The sequence below is a fragment of the Dendrobates tinctorius genome, unplaced genomic scaffold (assembly GCF_039654945.1).
Source record: "Dendrobates tinctorius isolate UK_male_01 unplaced genomic scaffold, ASM3965494v1 ptg000223l, whole genome shotgun sequence".
In the NCBI taxonomy this organism is placed as follows: Eukaryota; Metazoa; Chordata; class Amphibia; order Anura; family Dendrobatidae; genus Dendrobates; species Dendrobates tinctorius.
In genome coordinates, this window is record NW_027361890.1 from 7307616 (window position 1) to 7322747 (window position 15132).

Below are 15132 nucleotides of genomic sequence, written 5' to 3' on the forward strand. Positions count from 1 at the left end.
ACCTTGCTGAAGCTGACAGCTGATGGTTGCAGCCCCCAACTGTCAGTTTTGCCTGATTGGTTCAAGAAAATAGGGGGAACCCACGTAGGGTTTTTCATTCATTTATTTCATTAGATAGCAGGTGTCGGCTGAGGAAAACCCCTGCTCCTGCTGTCACTGTTAGGCTAAGTGCACACGTAGCAGAAATTTTCTGCTGAAAAACAGGACTCCCTTCCCAGAAACCGCGCGTTTTTACCGCGATTTTTGCACATTTTTTTTTCCGTGCAGTTTCTAGACACATGGAAAAAGCCAGAAACGCGGAAAAAAACGCGAAATTAATGAGCATGCTGCATTTTTTACCGTGATGCGGTTTTTTCGCGGTAAAAAAAACGCATCAATGTGCACAAAAAGTGCTAAATGCATATAAATGAATGGGAAGCTTCTTTTTCGCGCTTTTCCCGCGGATTTTTTGGCAAATCCGCTGGAAAAACCGCGAAAAAAAACGCTGTGTGTGAACACAGCCTTATTAGTGGCAGCAGGTGTCGGATGATGGGTGTAATAGTCCCAAAAGCCCCCACCTGCTGTCATCGTTCTGACTTTAATATAACTCTCATCAGCCTACTACAGTGCTTCTTCCCTGGTGACCATCCGTGTGGTACTGATACCACACAAGGGCGGCGCATGTGCCGCAAGTATTACATTCACAACACACGGACACGGATATCTCCGGTACCGTTTTTTCTGGTACTGGAAATAAACGGTTGTACGAAACCGGCCTAAGGTTGTTTTTTGCCTCCTAAAATGACAACCACCTGAATAATGGATCAGTCAATTGTAGCTGCTCCATTGCTTTCCAAGTGGTTACAAGAGGCTCAAAAAGATGGGAAAACACTTCACATGTTAATTCTTTATAGCATTTTTTAAGTGCTTTTTTTTTTTTTTTTAAGTGGAATCCATGTGAAAAAGGCAACGTGTGCACATACCTCAACTCTTTGGCCACGTTCACACTTTCAGTACTTAGTCAGTATATTGCACACAGGAGTGGGTGATAAATCCGGAAGTGGTAGCGTGTTTCTATTAGGCCACGGTCACACATTCAGTATTTGAGTATTTTACCTCAGTATCTGTAAGCCAAAACCAGGAGTGGATGATAAATCCAGAAGTGGTGACGTGTTTCTATTAGGCCACGGTCACACATTCAGTATTTGGTCAGTATTTTACCTCAGTATTTGTAAGCCAAAACCAGGAGTGGGTGATAAATCCAGAAGTGGTGGCGTGTTTCTATTAGGCCACGGTCACACATTCAGTATTTGGTCAGTATTTTACCTCAATATCTGTAAGCTAAAACCAGGAGTGGGTGATAGATACATAAGTGGTGACGTGTTTCTATTAGGCCATGTGCACACATTCAGTATTTGGTCAGTATTTTACCTCAGTATCTTTAAGCCAAAACCAGGAGTGGGTGATAAATACAGAAGTGGTGACGTGTTTCTATTAGGCCATGTGCACAGTGTTCAGTATTTGATCAGTATTTTACCTCAGTATCTGTAAGCCAGAACCAGGAGTGGGTGATAGATACATAAGTGGTGACGTGTTTCTATTAGACCATGTGCACACTGTTCAGTATTTGGTCAGTATTTTACCTCAGTATCTTTAAGCCAAAACCAGTAGTAGGTGATAAATACAGAAGTGGTGACATGTTTCTATTAGGCCATGTGCACACATTCAGTATTTGGTCAGTATTTTACCTCAGTATCTTTAAGCCAAAACCAGGAGTGGGTGATAAATACAGAAGTGGTGACATGTTTCTATTAGGCCATGTGCACACATTCAGTATTTGGTCAGTATTTTACCTCAGTATTTGTAAGCCAAAACCAGGAGTGGGTGATAAATACAGAAGTGGTGACGTGTTTCTATTAGGCCATGTGCACACATTCAGTATTTGGTCAGTATTTTACCTCAGTATTTGTAAGCCAAAACCAGGAGTGGGTGATAAATACAGAAGTGGTGACGTGTCTCTATTATAATTTTCCTCTGATTGTCCCATTCCTGGTTTTGGCTTACAAATACTGAAGAAAAATACTGACCAAATACTGAATGCGTGAACGTGGCCTTATGGTAAAAATTGTGGTTTGTCTAAGATTATGAAGCTTTGGAGTCAAATATAGAATAGGGCACTGCTGTGCGACAGGGCAACTGTCATTAACCCCTTCACCCCCAAGGGTGGTTTGCACGTTCATGACCGGGCCAATTTTTACAATTCTGACCACTGTACCTTTATGAGGTCATAACTCTGGAACGCTTCCATGGATCCCGGTGATTCTGACATTGTTTTCTCGTGACATATTGTACTTCATGTTAGTGGTAAAATTTCATTCAAATAACTTGCGTTTATTTGTGAGAAAAACGGAAATTTGGCGAAAATTTTGAAAATTTCGCAATTTTCCAACTTTGAATTTTTTTGCCCTTAAATCACAGAGATACAGCACACAAAAAACTTGATAACTAACATTTCCCACATGTTTACATTACATCAGCACAATTTTGGAACCAAAATTTTTTTTTGTTAGGAAGTTATAAGTAGAGTTGAGCGACTTTTGGTTTTTTAGGGTCGCGTTTCGTTTCGTGAAACCCGACTTTTCCAAAAGTCGGGTCGAGCAAGATCGTCCGATTATAGGGAAAAGTCGGGGTCGTCCCGAAACACGAAACCCACTGTAAGTCAATGGGGAATAAAAGTCGGCAGTGAGAGGAGGACAGGAAACACACCTACAGTGCCCATTTGAATGCCAAAAGCATCAATTCTTCTTACTTAAGCTTGTCAACCTTAATTAACTTCATAATACAAGTTACGCACTGAAAAATGGGGGTTATTTGGCTAAATTTGTGGGGGGGGAGGGCTGGCTGCAGGTTTTCATGTGCCCTGGGCGAAAGAGCGCCCCTTTAACACATACCACAACTCATCATGCTCCGATACGGCAGAGAAATAGCGGTATAGTACAATGAAAAATACCTCACTTTTTACATCTCATGACGAGGCCCATCTATTTCTCCATACAGAATCATTGGTCCCATATAATGTTTGAAACAGTATATGATGAGCTCCACATAATGCTACAGTATATGTTGGTCCCCATGGATGAAGCTCCACTGTCTTATGGGCCCAAATAATGCTCCAAACATAATGGGCCCCATTTCTAATGCTCTAGTGTATAATGGGCCCTGTAAATGCTGCTCCAGTGTCTGATGTCCACCTTTGGAATGTTCCAGTGTATGGTGGGCCCCATCTGTCATTCTCCAGAGTATAGTGCTCCCCAAAAATTGCTGTCCCAACATTGAAAACAATCAAATAAGTCTCCTCGCTAGGGAATCCCTGTACTTGTCTGGACAGGTGCTCTATCTTGCTTAACAGCTCGCCAGCCGTTCTCACGCCCAGTAAGGATTGCACGTGATTGCACAAAGGTTAGAAAGGGTACCGTATCCCTGGATAACATGTATGGATAGCGTACACATTCAAAATATATGTCTCAGGAGGCAGGCTCAGACGGTGTCAGGCCCAGTATGGATTGCACGTGATTGCACAAAGGTTAGAAAGGGTACCGTATCCCCGGATAACATGTATGGATAGCGTACACATTCAAAATATATGTCTCAGGAGGCAGGCTCAGATGGTGTTAGGCCCAGTATGGATTGCACGTGATTGCACAAAGGTTAGAAAGGGTACCGTATCCCCGGATAACATGTATGGATAGCGTACACATTCAAAATATGTCTCAGGAGGCAGGCTCAGACGGTGTTAGGCCCAGTATGGATTGCACGTGATTGCACAAAGGTTAGAAAGGGTACCGTATCCCTGGATAACATGTATGGATAGCGTACACATTCAAAATATATGTCTCAGGAGGCAGGCTCAGACGGTGTCAGGCCCAGTATGGATTGCACGTGATTGCACAAAGGTTAGAAAGGGTACCGTATCCCCGGATAACATGTATGGATAGCGTACACATTCAAAATATATGTCTCAGGAGGCAGGCTCAGACGGTGTTAGGCCCAGTATGGATTGCACAAAGGTTAGAAAGGGTACTATATCCCCGGATAACATGTATGGATTGCGTACACATTCAAAATATATGTCTCAGGAGGCAGGCTCAGACGGTGTTAGGCCCAGTATGGATTGCACGTGATTGCACAAAGGTTAGAAAGGGTACCGTATCCCCGGATAACATGTATGGATTGCGTACACATTCAAAATATATGTCTCAGGAGGCAGGCTCAGACGGTGTTAGGCCCAGTATGGATTGCACGTGATTGCACAAAGGTTAGAAAGGGTACCGTATCCCTGGATAACATGTATGGATAGCGTACACATTCAAAATATGTCTCAGGAGGCAGGCTCAGACGGTGTCAGGCACAGTATGGATTGCACGTGATTGCACAAAGGTTAGAAAGGGTACCGTATCCCCGGATAACATGTATGGATTGCGTACACATTCAAAATATATGTCTCAGGAGGCAGGCTCAGACGGTGTTAGGCCCAGTATGGATTGCACGTGATTGCACAAAGGTTAGAAAGGGTACCGTATCCCGGATAACATGTATGGATAGCGTACACATTCAAAATATATGTCTCAGGAGGCAGGCTCAGACGGTGTTAGGCCCAGTATGGATTGCACGTGATTGCACAAAGGTTAGAAAGGGTACCGTATCCCCGGATAACATGTATGGATAGCGTGCACATTCAAAATATATGTCTCAGGAGGCAGGCTCAGACGGTGTTAGGCCCAGTATGGATTGCACGTGATTGCACAAAGGTTAGAAAGGGTACCGTATCCCTGGATAACATGTATGGATAGCGTACACATTCAAAATATATGTCTCAGGAGGCAGGCTCAGACGGTGTCAGGCACAGTATGGATTTGACGGCCCAGATTACACAGCGGAGGAGCAGGGAGAGGTAAAGATTGCAAATGCTGGGGCCCTGCCCAAGCAAGGGGGGCCCACTCGTGGGCGTCGGTACTGGCACTGGGCCCCTCATAGTACAGCGGTGTGTCTGACGGCGGGTGTGCACCACCACCGTCAGAGACACTTGATTGCACTATGAGGGACCCTGTGCCAGTGCCAGCGTCCAAGAGTCGGCCTACACACCTGTCCAGGGCAACGGCACTCGCACGGTGTCGTGCGGTAGGTGGTGACCCCGGCCATGGGGGGGGAGGCAGCACAGTTAGGGAGTTTTAGAAAGTGGCATATGTTGATGTTGGACATTCAGCTGATGCAAAAGGTGAAATAGGTGAAGTACCAGGAAGAGGTGGACCAAAGCAAGCCATTTTTCTGTCACCCTATGTGTCATCAGGGGAAGGTGGGACAAAATCCTTGGAAACCCATGCGTGGTTCATTTTAATGAAGGTTAGATCATCCACATTTTGGGTTGACAGACGGGTCCTTTTTTCTGTCAGGATTGATCCAGCTGCACTGAAGACTCTTTCCGATAGCACACTTGCAGCTGGGCAAGCGAGCTCCTGTAAGGCATATTGGGCCAATTCAGGCCAGGTGTCCAGTTTAGCGGCCCAATAGTCAAAGGGGAATGACCTGTGTGGGAGAACATCGATATGGGAGGAAAAGTAGTTTGTAACCATAGTTGACAACTGCTGTCTCCTGTCACTTTCCATCGATGCAGTATTACCAGTTGTGTGAGCGGTATTTGAAAAATCAGTCCACAACATTGTCATGAAACCCCTGTCTCCAACGCCACTTCTGCTGTGTGCACCACGAACACCTCTGCCAAGCTGCCCCCGGCCCGTACGGCTCGTGTGAGAACCATCACCGCTGCTGTGTGCTGGGAATGCCTCAAGCAACCGATTTACCAGAGTTGCTTGTTTATTAGCCAATATTAGGTCAAGGTTCTCCTGTGGCATGATGTTTTGTAATTTGCCTTTATAGCGTGGATCCAGGATGCTGGCCAACCAGTAGTCGTCATCGTTCATCATTTTGGCAATGCGGGGGTCCCTTTTTAGGATCCGCAAGGCATAATCTGACATGTGGGCCAATGTTCCCGGTGTCAATGATGCACTGTGAGTGCTGGGTGGAGGAGCACTTTCTGGCAAATCCACATCCCTCCAGTCACGCACAAACCCTGTACCAGACCTTGCCACGCCAACATTTTCACTTGCCCCACGAGATGCATCCTCCTCCCCTAAGTAATCATCCCCATCATCCTCCTCCTCCTCCTCTTCTTCCTCCACCTCGTCCAGGAGAGGTCCCTGAGCAGACAATGGCTGAATGTCATCAAGGATTCCCTCCTCCTCTTCCTCCTCATCAACATTGGCTGCAGACGCCTGCTCCTTAAGGTGCGTCAAAGTTTGCATGAGCAGACGCATAAGTGGGATGCTCATGCTTAGGATGGCGTCGTCTGCGCTTACCAGCCGTGTGCATTCCTCAAAACACTGAAGGACTTTACAAAGGTCTTTCAGCTTCGACCACTGCACGCCTGTCAACTCCATGTCTGCTCTCAAAGTGCCTGGCCCACAAATGCATTATGGCCTGCCTCTGCTCGCACAGCCGCTCCACCATGTGCAGGGTGGAGTTCCACCTTGTTGCAATGTCGATAATGAGGCGGTGGTTGGGAAGGTGGAGCAATCGCTGCAGCTTCTGCATACGAACGGAGTGTACAGGCGACCGACGGATGTGCGCGCACAGTCTTCGCACCTTCTGGAGCAGGGCTGTTAACTCCGGATAATTTTTGAGGAAGCACTGCACCACCAGGTTCAAGGTGTGAGCCAAGCAAGGTATGTGGCTGAGTTTTGAAAGGGCTATGGCTGCCACAAAATTACGGCCGTTATCACTAACTACCTTGCCTGCCTCAAGATGTACACTGCCCAGCCATGACTCAGTTTGTCGCTTCAAGTACTCGGCCAGCACCTCGGCGGTGTGTCTGTCGCCCAAACACATCATCTGCAACACAGCCTGCTGACGCTTTCCACTAGCTGCTCGATAGGGGGACACATCGTGTGCAACAGTGGCAGCTGCAGATGGAGTGCTCGTACGACTGCGCTCTGTGGACGAGCTTTCGCTTCTGGAGGAGGAGGAGGAGGAGGAGGAGGGTCGAACGCCTACAGCCAACTGTTTCCTATACCGTGGGCTAGGCAGCACTGTCCCACCTTCGCTGTCCCCTGTGGACCCTGCATCCACCACATTAACCCAGTGCGCAGTGATGGACACGTAACGGCCCTGGCCATGCCGACTGGACCATGCATCAGTTGTGAGGTGCACCTTTCCGCTCACTGACTGCTTGAGTGCATGGACAATGCGGTCTTTCACATGATGGTGGAGGGCTGGGATGGCTTTGCGAGAGAAGAAGTGGCGACTGGGTAGGTCATAGCGTGGTACTGCATAGGCCATGAGTTCGCGGAAAGCTGTGCTTTCCACCAACCGAAAGGGCATCATCTCAAACGAGATTAGTTTGGCAATGTGGGCGTTCAAACCCAGTGTACGCGGATGAGAGACTGAGTACTTTCTTGACCTACTCATAGTGTCTGGGAGGGTGAGCTGGACTTGAGAGCTGCATATGGTGGAAGTAGCGGTGGACAGGGCGGACTGAGAGAGGGTTGATGATGGTGATGGAGTTGGTGTTCTTTCTGATGGCCTAGAATCAGTCTTTCGTTGATATAACAGTGGGATTCCCTGACTGCTGTGGTCTTGCAACGACATCTCAACATTTGCTGCTGTGCTAACCGGTGGGCTTACAGTGGGGGAAACAATGTAGCGTTGCTGACTACCTTCGTTGTGATCAGTTGCACATGTGGCACTTGAGGTTTGGTGTTGTGTCCACGCTTGCAAGTGCATGCTGGTTAAATGTCTAAGCATGCAACTGGTATTCAAATTTTTCAGATTTTTCCCTCGGCTAAAGGTCTTTGCGCACTTCTTACAGATAACCTTGGCCTGATCATGAGGATTTTGTTCAAAAAAGTGCCACACTGCACTCTTCCTACTTTGGCAGACATTTTGCGGCCTAGCACGCTGTGATCTTTTGACCCTCTGGACAAGCTGTCCAGCAACTCTTTTGATGTTTGGAACCTGTCTTTGGAGTGCTCCGGGCCTGCCAGATAACAGCTGTTGCGATGTCGATGTCTGCTGTGGATGCTCCTCATCTGAGCTATTGGAAGCAGCACCCTCTTCCCCCAATGGATGCCAAACTGGGTCATCCATCACCTCCTCTTCTATGTCATGTGCACCTTTCTCTGTGTCACCGTGTATGGTGGTATAGTGTGCGGGAAGGGGCACCTGAGTCTCATCAGGGTCAAAATCTGGCTCTGTACACTGCGAGGACAATGTAGTGCTCTGAGTGAATGTACCAGCAGAATCATCCATCAGCGGCTGTGCATCAGTGCACTCCATGTCAGATTCATCTTGGCCTGGGTAATTCACCATTTCACTTGATAATCCAGGCATGGTTTGTGAAAACAGCTCCATGGAGTAATCAGTAGTATGGCCTGTGTCATCCTTCAATCTTGGTTGGGGTGAAGGACACAAGGAAAGGTGTGGTTCATGAACATGAGCCTCCAATGACGACTCAGTGCTTTTACTTTTTACAACTGAAGAAGAGGAGGCGATAGAGCTGGAGGCTGAGTCAGCAATGTAAGACAAAACTTTTTCCTGATGCTCTGCCTTTAAAAGCGGTTTGCCAACTCCTAGAAAACTAAGCGTTCGAGGCCTTATGTAGCCAGACGATGACGCAGGGTCAGCACCTCCTGCATTCGGTCCTATTTTGCTCTTGCCACTACCATCAGATCCACCACCAACACCATCATTACCAGCTGCCAACCCCCGCCCAATTCCACGGCCTCTTCCACCAGCCTTCCTCATTTTTGGTAGAAATGTAGACAAAATCCAACAAACTATATAGTAATGTAAAACAAGGTACAAGGTGTCTATAGGACAGGGGAGATTTTGAATTTCTGCAGACACTTGAGGACAGTGGACACTTTTGGATTGTGTGAGGCCCACTGATATCTGAGCGCTATGTGACAGGCTCGATGGCACAGCTGCCTGTGACCAAAGTGACGAGAGGATAATGGAGATTTTGAATCTCTGGGCACACTTTTGGACACTGGACACTTGTGGATTGTGTGAGGCCCACTGATATCTGAGCGCTATGTGACACGCTCGATGGCACAGCTGCCTGTGACCAAAGTGACGAGAGGATAATGGAGATTTTGAATCTCTGCGCACACTTTTGGACACTTGTGGATTGTGTGAGGCCCACTGATATCTGAGCGCTATGTGACACGCTCGATGGCACAGCTGCCTGTGACCAAAGTGACGAGAGGATAATGGAGATTTTGAATCTCTGCGCACACTTTTGGACACTGGACACTTGTGGATTGTGTGAGGCCCACTGATATCTGAGCGCTATGTGACACGCTCGATGGCACAGCTGCCTGTGACCAAAGTGACGAGAGGATAATGGAGATTTTGAATCTCTGCGCACACTTTTGGACACTGGACACTTGTGGATTGTGTGAGGCCCACTGATATCTGAGCGCTATGTGACACGCTCGATGGCACAGCTGCCTGTGACCAAAGTGACGAGAGGATAATGGAGATTTTGAATCTCTGCGCACACTTTTGGACACTGGACACTTGTGGATTGTGTGAGGCCCACTGATATCTGAGCGCTATGTGACACGCTCGATGGCACAGCTGCCTGTGACCAAAGTGACGAGAGGATAATGGAGATTTTGAATCTCTGCGCACACTTTTGGACACTGGACACTTGTGGATTGTGTGAGGCCCACTGATATCTGAGCGCTATGTGACAGGCTCGATGGCACAGCTGTGACCAAAGTGACGAGAGGATAATGGAGATTTTGAATCTCTGCGCACACTTTTGGACACTGGACACTTGTGGATTGCGTGAGGCCCACTGATATCTGAGCGCTATGTGACAGGCTCGATGGCACAGCTGCCTGTGACAAAAGTGATGAGAGGATAATGGAGATTTTGAATCTCTGCGCACACTTTTGGACACTGGACACTTGTGGATTGTGTGAGGCCCACTGATATCTGAGCGCTATGTGACACGCTCGATGGCACAGCTGCCTGTGACCAAAGTGACGAGAGGATAATGGAGATTTTGAATCTCTGCGCACACTTTTGGACACTGGACACTTGTGGATTGTGTGAGGCCCACTGATGATATCTGAGCGCTATGTGACAGGCTCGATGGCACAGCTGTGACCAAAGTGACTAGAGGATAAGGGAGATTGGATTGCTTTTAAAAAAGCAGTTTGCGGAGCAGCGGGTAAACAGCAATGCCAGCGTGTCAGGAAGCCTTAAAAGGCAGCCCAACAACCAACACCACTGATACACCACAATATAGCCTCCCCTTGCACTGCAAACACAGTGACTTGTGTGTTGTGCAGGCCAAATCGCTAGCAGCAGAAGCAGTTTTTTTGTCTTCTTCCCTGCCTAACGCTCTCCCTACAGAATCAGCAGCAACCTCTCCCTATACTAAGATCGGCAGAAGTAAGATGGCTGTCGGCGTGCACGCCCTTTTATACCCCCTGTGACGCCCACCAAAGCAAGCCAATCACTTGCATGCCCTTCTGAAAGATGGTGGTGACCCGTGCCTAGGTCATCACGTTGCCCACAGTGTCCATGGATCCTGATTGGCTGAAAAAGAGCGTAAAACAAACTTTTGAAACGCGACTTTGGCGCGTAAGTCGCCGACCTCGTGGCCGACCTCATCCTAGGGTCGGGTTTCGTTTCATGAAACCCGACTTTGCCAAAAGTCGGCGACTTTTGAATTTTTTCGACCCGTTTCGCTCAACTCTAGTTATAAGGGTTAAAAGTTGACCAGCGATTTCTCATTTTTACAACACCATTTTATTTTTAGGACCACATCACATTTGAAGCCACTTTGAGGGGTCTATATGATAGAAAATACCCAAAAGTGACACCATTCTAAAAACTGCACCCCTTATGGTGCTCAAAACCACATTCAAGAAGTTTATTAACCCTTTAGGTGCGTCACAGGAATTTTTTTGAATATTTAAAAAAAAATGAACATCTAACTTTTTTTCATAAAAAAAATACTTCAGGTTCAATTTTTTTTATTTTACCAAGGGTAACAGGAGAAATTGAACTGCAAAAGTTATTGTGCAATTTGTTCTGAGTACGCAGATACCTGATATGTGGGGGGGGAACGACTGTTTCGGCGCATGGCAGAGCTCAGAATGGAAGGAGCGCCGTTTGACTTTTTCAATGCAAAATTGGCTGGAATTCAGATTGGACGCCATGTCACATTTGGAGAGTCCCTGATGTACCTAAACAGTGGAAACCCCCTACAAGTGACCCCATTTTGGAAACTAGACCCCCCAAGGAACTTATCTAGATATGTGGTGAGAACTTTGAACCCACAAGGGCTTTACAGAAGTTTATAACGTACAGCGGTACAATTAAAAAATCATATTTTTTCCACAAAAATGATCTTTTCACCCCAATTTTTATTTTCCCAAGGGTAACAGGACCATAAAAGTTATTGTGCAATTTGTCCTGAGTACGCTGATACCCCACATGTGGGGGTAAACCACTATTTGGGCGCATGGCAGAGCTCGGAAGGGAAGCAGCGCCATTTGACGTTTTTGGCTGGAATTGAGATTGGACACCATGTCGCGTTTGGAAAACCCCTGATGTACCAAAACAGAGGAAACCCCCCACAAATGACACCATTTTGGAAACTAGACCCCCTAAGGAACTTATCTAGATGTGTGGTGAGAACTTTGAACCCCCATGGGCTTCACAGAAGTTTATAACATAAAGCCATACAATTAAAAAATCTTATTTTTTCCACAAAAATGATCTTTTCACCCTCAATTCTTATTTTTCCAAGGGTAACAGGACCCTAAAAGTTATTGTGCAATTTGTCCTGAGTACTCTGATACCCCACATGTGGGGGTAAACCACTATTTGGGCGCATGGCAGAGCTCGGAAGGGAAGCAGCGCCATTTGACGTTTTTGGCTGGAATTGAGATCGGACACCATGTCGCGTTTGGAAAACTCCTGATGTACCAAAACAGTGGAAACCCCCCACAAATGACACCATTTTGGAAACTAGACCCCCTAAGGAACTTATCTAGATGTGTGGTGAGAACTTTGAACTCCCATGGGCTTCACAGAAGTTTATAACATAAAGCCATACAATTAAAAAATCATATTTTTTCCACAAAAATTATCTTTTCACCCTCAATTCTTATTTTTCCAAGGGTAACAGGACCCTAAAAGTTATTGTGCAATTTGTCCTGAGTACGCTGATACCCCACATGTGGGGGTAAACCACTATTTGGGCGCATGGCAGAGCTCGGAAGGGAAGCAGCGCCATTTGACGTTTTTGGCTGGAATTGAGATCGGACACCATGTCGCGTTTGGAAAACTCCTGATGTACCAAAACAGTGGAACCCCCCCACAAATGACACCATTTTGGAAACTAGACCCCCTAAGGAACTTATCTAGATGTGTGGTGAGCACTTTGACCCCCCCAGTGCTTCACAGAAGTTTACAACGCCCGGGCGTGAAAATAAAAAATTTGTATTTTTTCCACAAACATGATCTTTTAGTCACCATTTTTTTATTTTCCCAAGGGTACCAGGAGAAATTGGACCCCAAAAATTGTTGTCCAATTTGTCCTGAGTATGCTGATACCCCATACGTGGGAGAAAACTACTGTATGGGCACACGTCGGGGCTCGGAAGGGAAGTAGTGACGTTTTGGAATGCAGACTTTGATGGAATGGTCTGCGGGTGTCATGTTGCCTTTGGAGAGCCCCTAATGTACCTAAACAGTGGAAACCCCCACAAGTGACCCCATTTTGGAAACGAGACCCCCTAAGGAACTTATCTAGATGTGTGGTGAGCGCTTTGAACCCCCAAGGGCTTCACAGAAGTTTATAATGCCCGGGCATGAAAATAAAAAAAATCGTATTTTTTTCCACAAACATGATCAATTAGTCCCCAATTTTTTCATTTTCCCAAGGGTAACAGGAGAAATTGGACCCCCAAAAGTTGTTGTCCAATTTGTCCTGAGTACGCTGACACCCCATATGTGGGAGAGAACTACTGTATGGACACACGTCGGGGCTCGGAAGGGAAGCAGTGACGTTTTGGAATGCAGACTTTGATGGAATGGTCTGCGGGTGTCATGTGCGTTTGGAGAGCCCCTGATGTACCTAAACTATTGAAACTCCCCACAAGTGACCCCATTTTGGACACTAGACCCCCCACGGAACTTATCTAGATGTGTGGTGAGCACTTTGAACCCCCAAGTGCTTCACAGAAGTTTATAACACTCGGACGTGAAAATAAAAAAATCATTTTTTTCCACAAAAATGATATTTTTGCCCCCAATTTTTTATTTTCCTAAGGGTAACATGAGAAATTGGACCCCAAAAATTGTTTTGCAATTTGTCCTGAGTAGGCTGATACCCTACATGTGGGGGTAAAACACTGTTTGGGCGCATAGCAGAGCTTGGAAGGGAAGGAGCAACATTTGACTTTTTCAACTCAAAATTGGCTGGAATTGAGATCAGACGCCATGTTGCATTTGGAGAGCCCCTGATGTGCCCAAACAGTGGAAACCCCCAATTCTAACTCCAACCCGAACCCCAACACGCCCCTAACCCTAGCCCTAACCCTAACCCTAGCCCTAACCCTACCCCAACACACCCCTAACCCTAATGGAAAAATGGAAATAAATACATTTTTTTTATTTTATTATTTTTCCCTAACTAAGGGGGTGATAACGGGGGGTTTGATTTACTATTTATGGCGGTTTTTATGTTTGGCGGCTGTCGCACGCTAAAAGACGCTTTTTATTGTAAAAATAGTTTTTGCATCACCACATATTGAGAGCTATAATTTTTCCGTATTTTGACCCAACGAGTCATGTGAGGGCTTATTTTTTGCGGGACGAGTTGTCGTTTTTATTGGTACCATTTTCGGGCACGTGGAATTTTTTGATCGCTTTTTATTCCGATTTTTGGGACGCAGAATGAACAAAAACCAGCGTTTCATGAATTTCTTTTGGGGGGGTGCGTTTACACCGTTCCGCGTGCGGTAAAATTGATAAAGCGGTTTTATTCTTCACGTCAGTACGGTTACAGCGATACCTCATTTAGGTCTTTTTTTATGTTTTTGTCGGTTTTATGCAATGAAAACTATTTTTTATATATCGTTTTTTGCGGGACAAGATGACGTTTTCAGCGGTACCATGGATATTTATATGCGTCTTTTTGATCGCGCGTTATTACACTTTTTGTTTTGGCGGTATGATAATAAATCATTATTTTTTGCTTCGTTTTTTATTTTTATTTTTTAAGGGGTTCGCTAAAGGGGTTAACTAATGGGACAGTTTTATAGGGCGGGTTGTTACGGACGCGGCGATACCTAATATGTGTACTTTTATTGTTTGTTTTTTTTTATTATTTCCAAAAAATGGATTTATTGGGGGAATATTTCTTTTTTTTTTCTAATATATTTGGCGATTTTTTTTTTTTTTTTTAATTATTTTTACACTTTTTTTTTTTACTTTATTAAATAGTCCCAGGTGGGACATCACTGTCCTGTGACAGATCTCTGATCTGTCACATCACAGATCACTGTGACAGATCAGCGATCTGACACAGGCACTGCAGAAGGCTTCCTCATGCCTGCGCTTTGCAGGCACTGAGGAAGCCAGCTTCCTCAGGCCCCCGAAGGCCCCCGTCGCCATCTTGGATTCGGGGGCCTGGAGGAAAGGAGCCCCCCGCAGCAGCACTGCACATTGCGCTGCCGTGGGGGGCTCAGGGAAGCACGGAGGGAGCCCCCTACCTGCCGATGCTTCCCTTTAACCCCCGGTACACCGCGATCGTGTTTGATCGCGGTGTGCAAGGGGTTAACGTGTCGGGGTCGGTCCGTGACCGCCCCTGACACATTGGGCCGGGTGTCAGCTGTGATAATCAGCTGACACCCGGCCGCGATCAGCGGCGCTCACCACGTGGGCGCCGCTGATCGCGGTAGACGTACTATCCCGTCCACGGTCATACGGGCCCGGGTACCGTGGACGGGATAGTACGTCGGATGTCAGGAAGGGGTTAAAGAGGAGATGAATGTACGGTCTGTCTAAAGG

The 15132-nt window shown here is 46.5% G+C and overlaps 2 protein-coding genes across 4 annotated transcripts in view; one reads left to right on the top strand and one right to left on the bottom strand.

The window, feature by feature from the left end:
• LPIN3 (lipin 3) overlaps positions 1 to 1048 on the bottom strand; it is a 207052-nt gene extending 206004 nt beyond the window's left edge. The window contains exon 1 of the mRNA XM_073555293.1: positions 963 to 1048. The gene's annotated coding sequence lies outside the window, so the exon portion shown is untranslated. The remainder of the gene's footprint in view (positions 1 to 962) is intronic.
• Positions 1 to 15132, top strand: part of MYL9 (myosin light chain 9) — an 86010-nt gene that overhangs the window by 3052 nt on the left and 67826 nt on the right. The window lies entirely within an intron of this gene.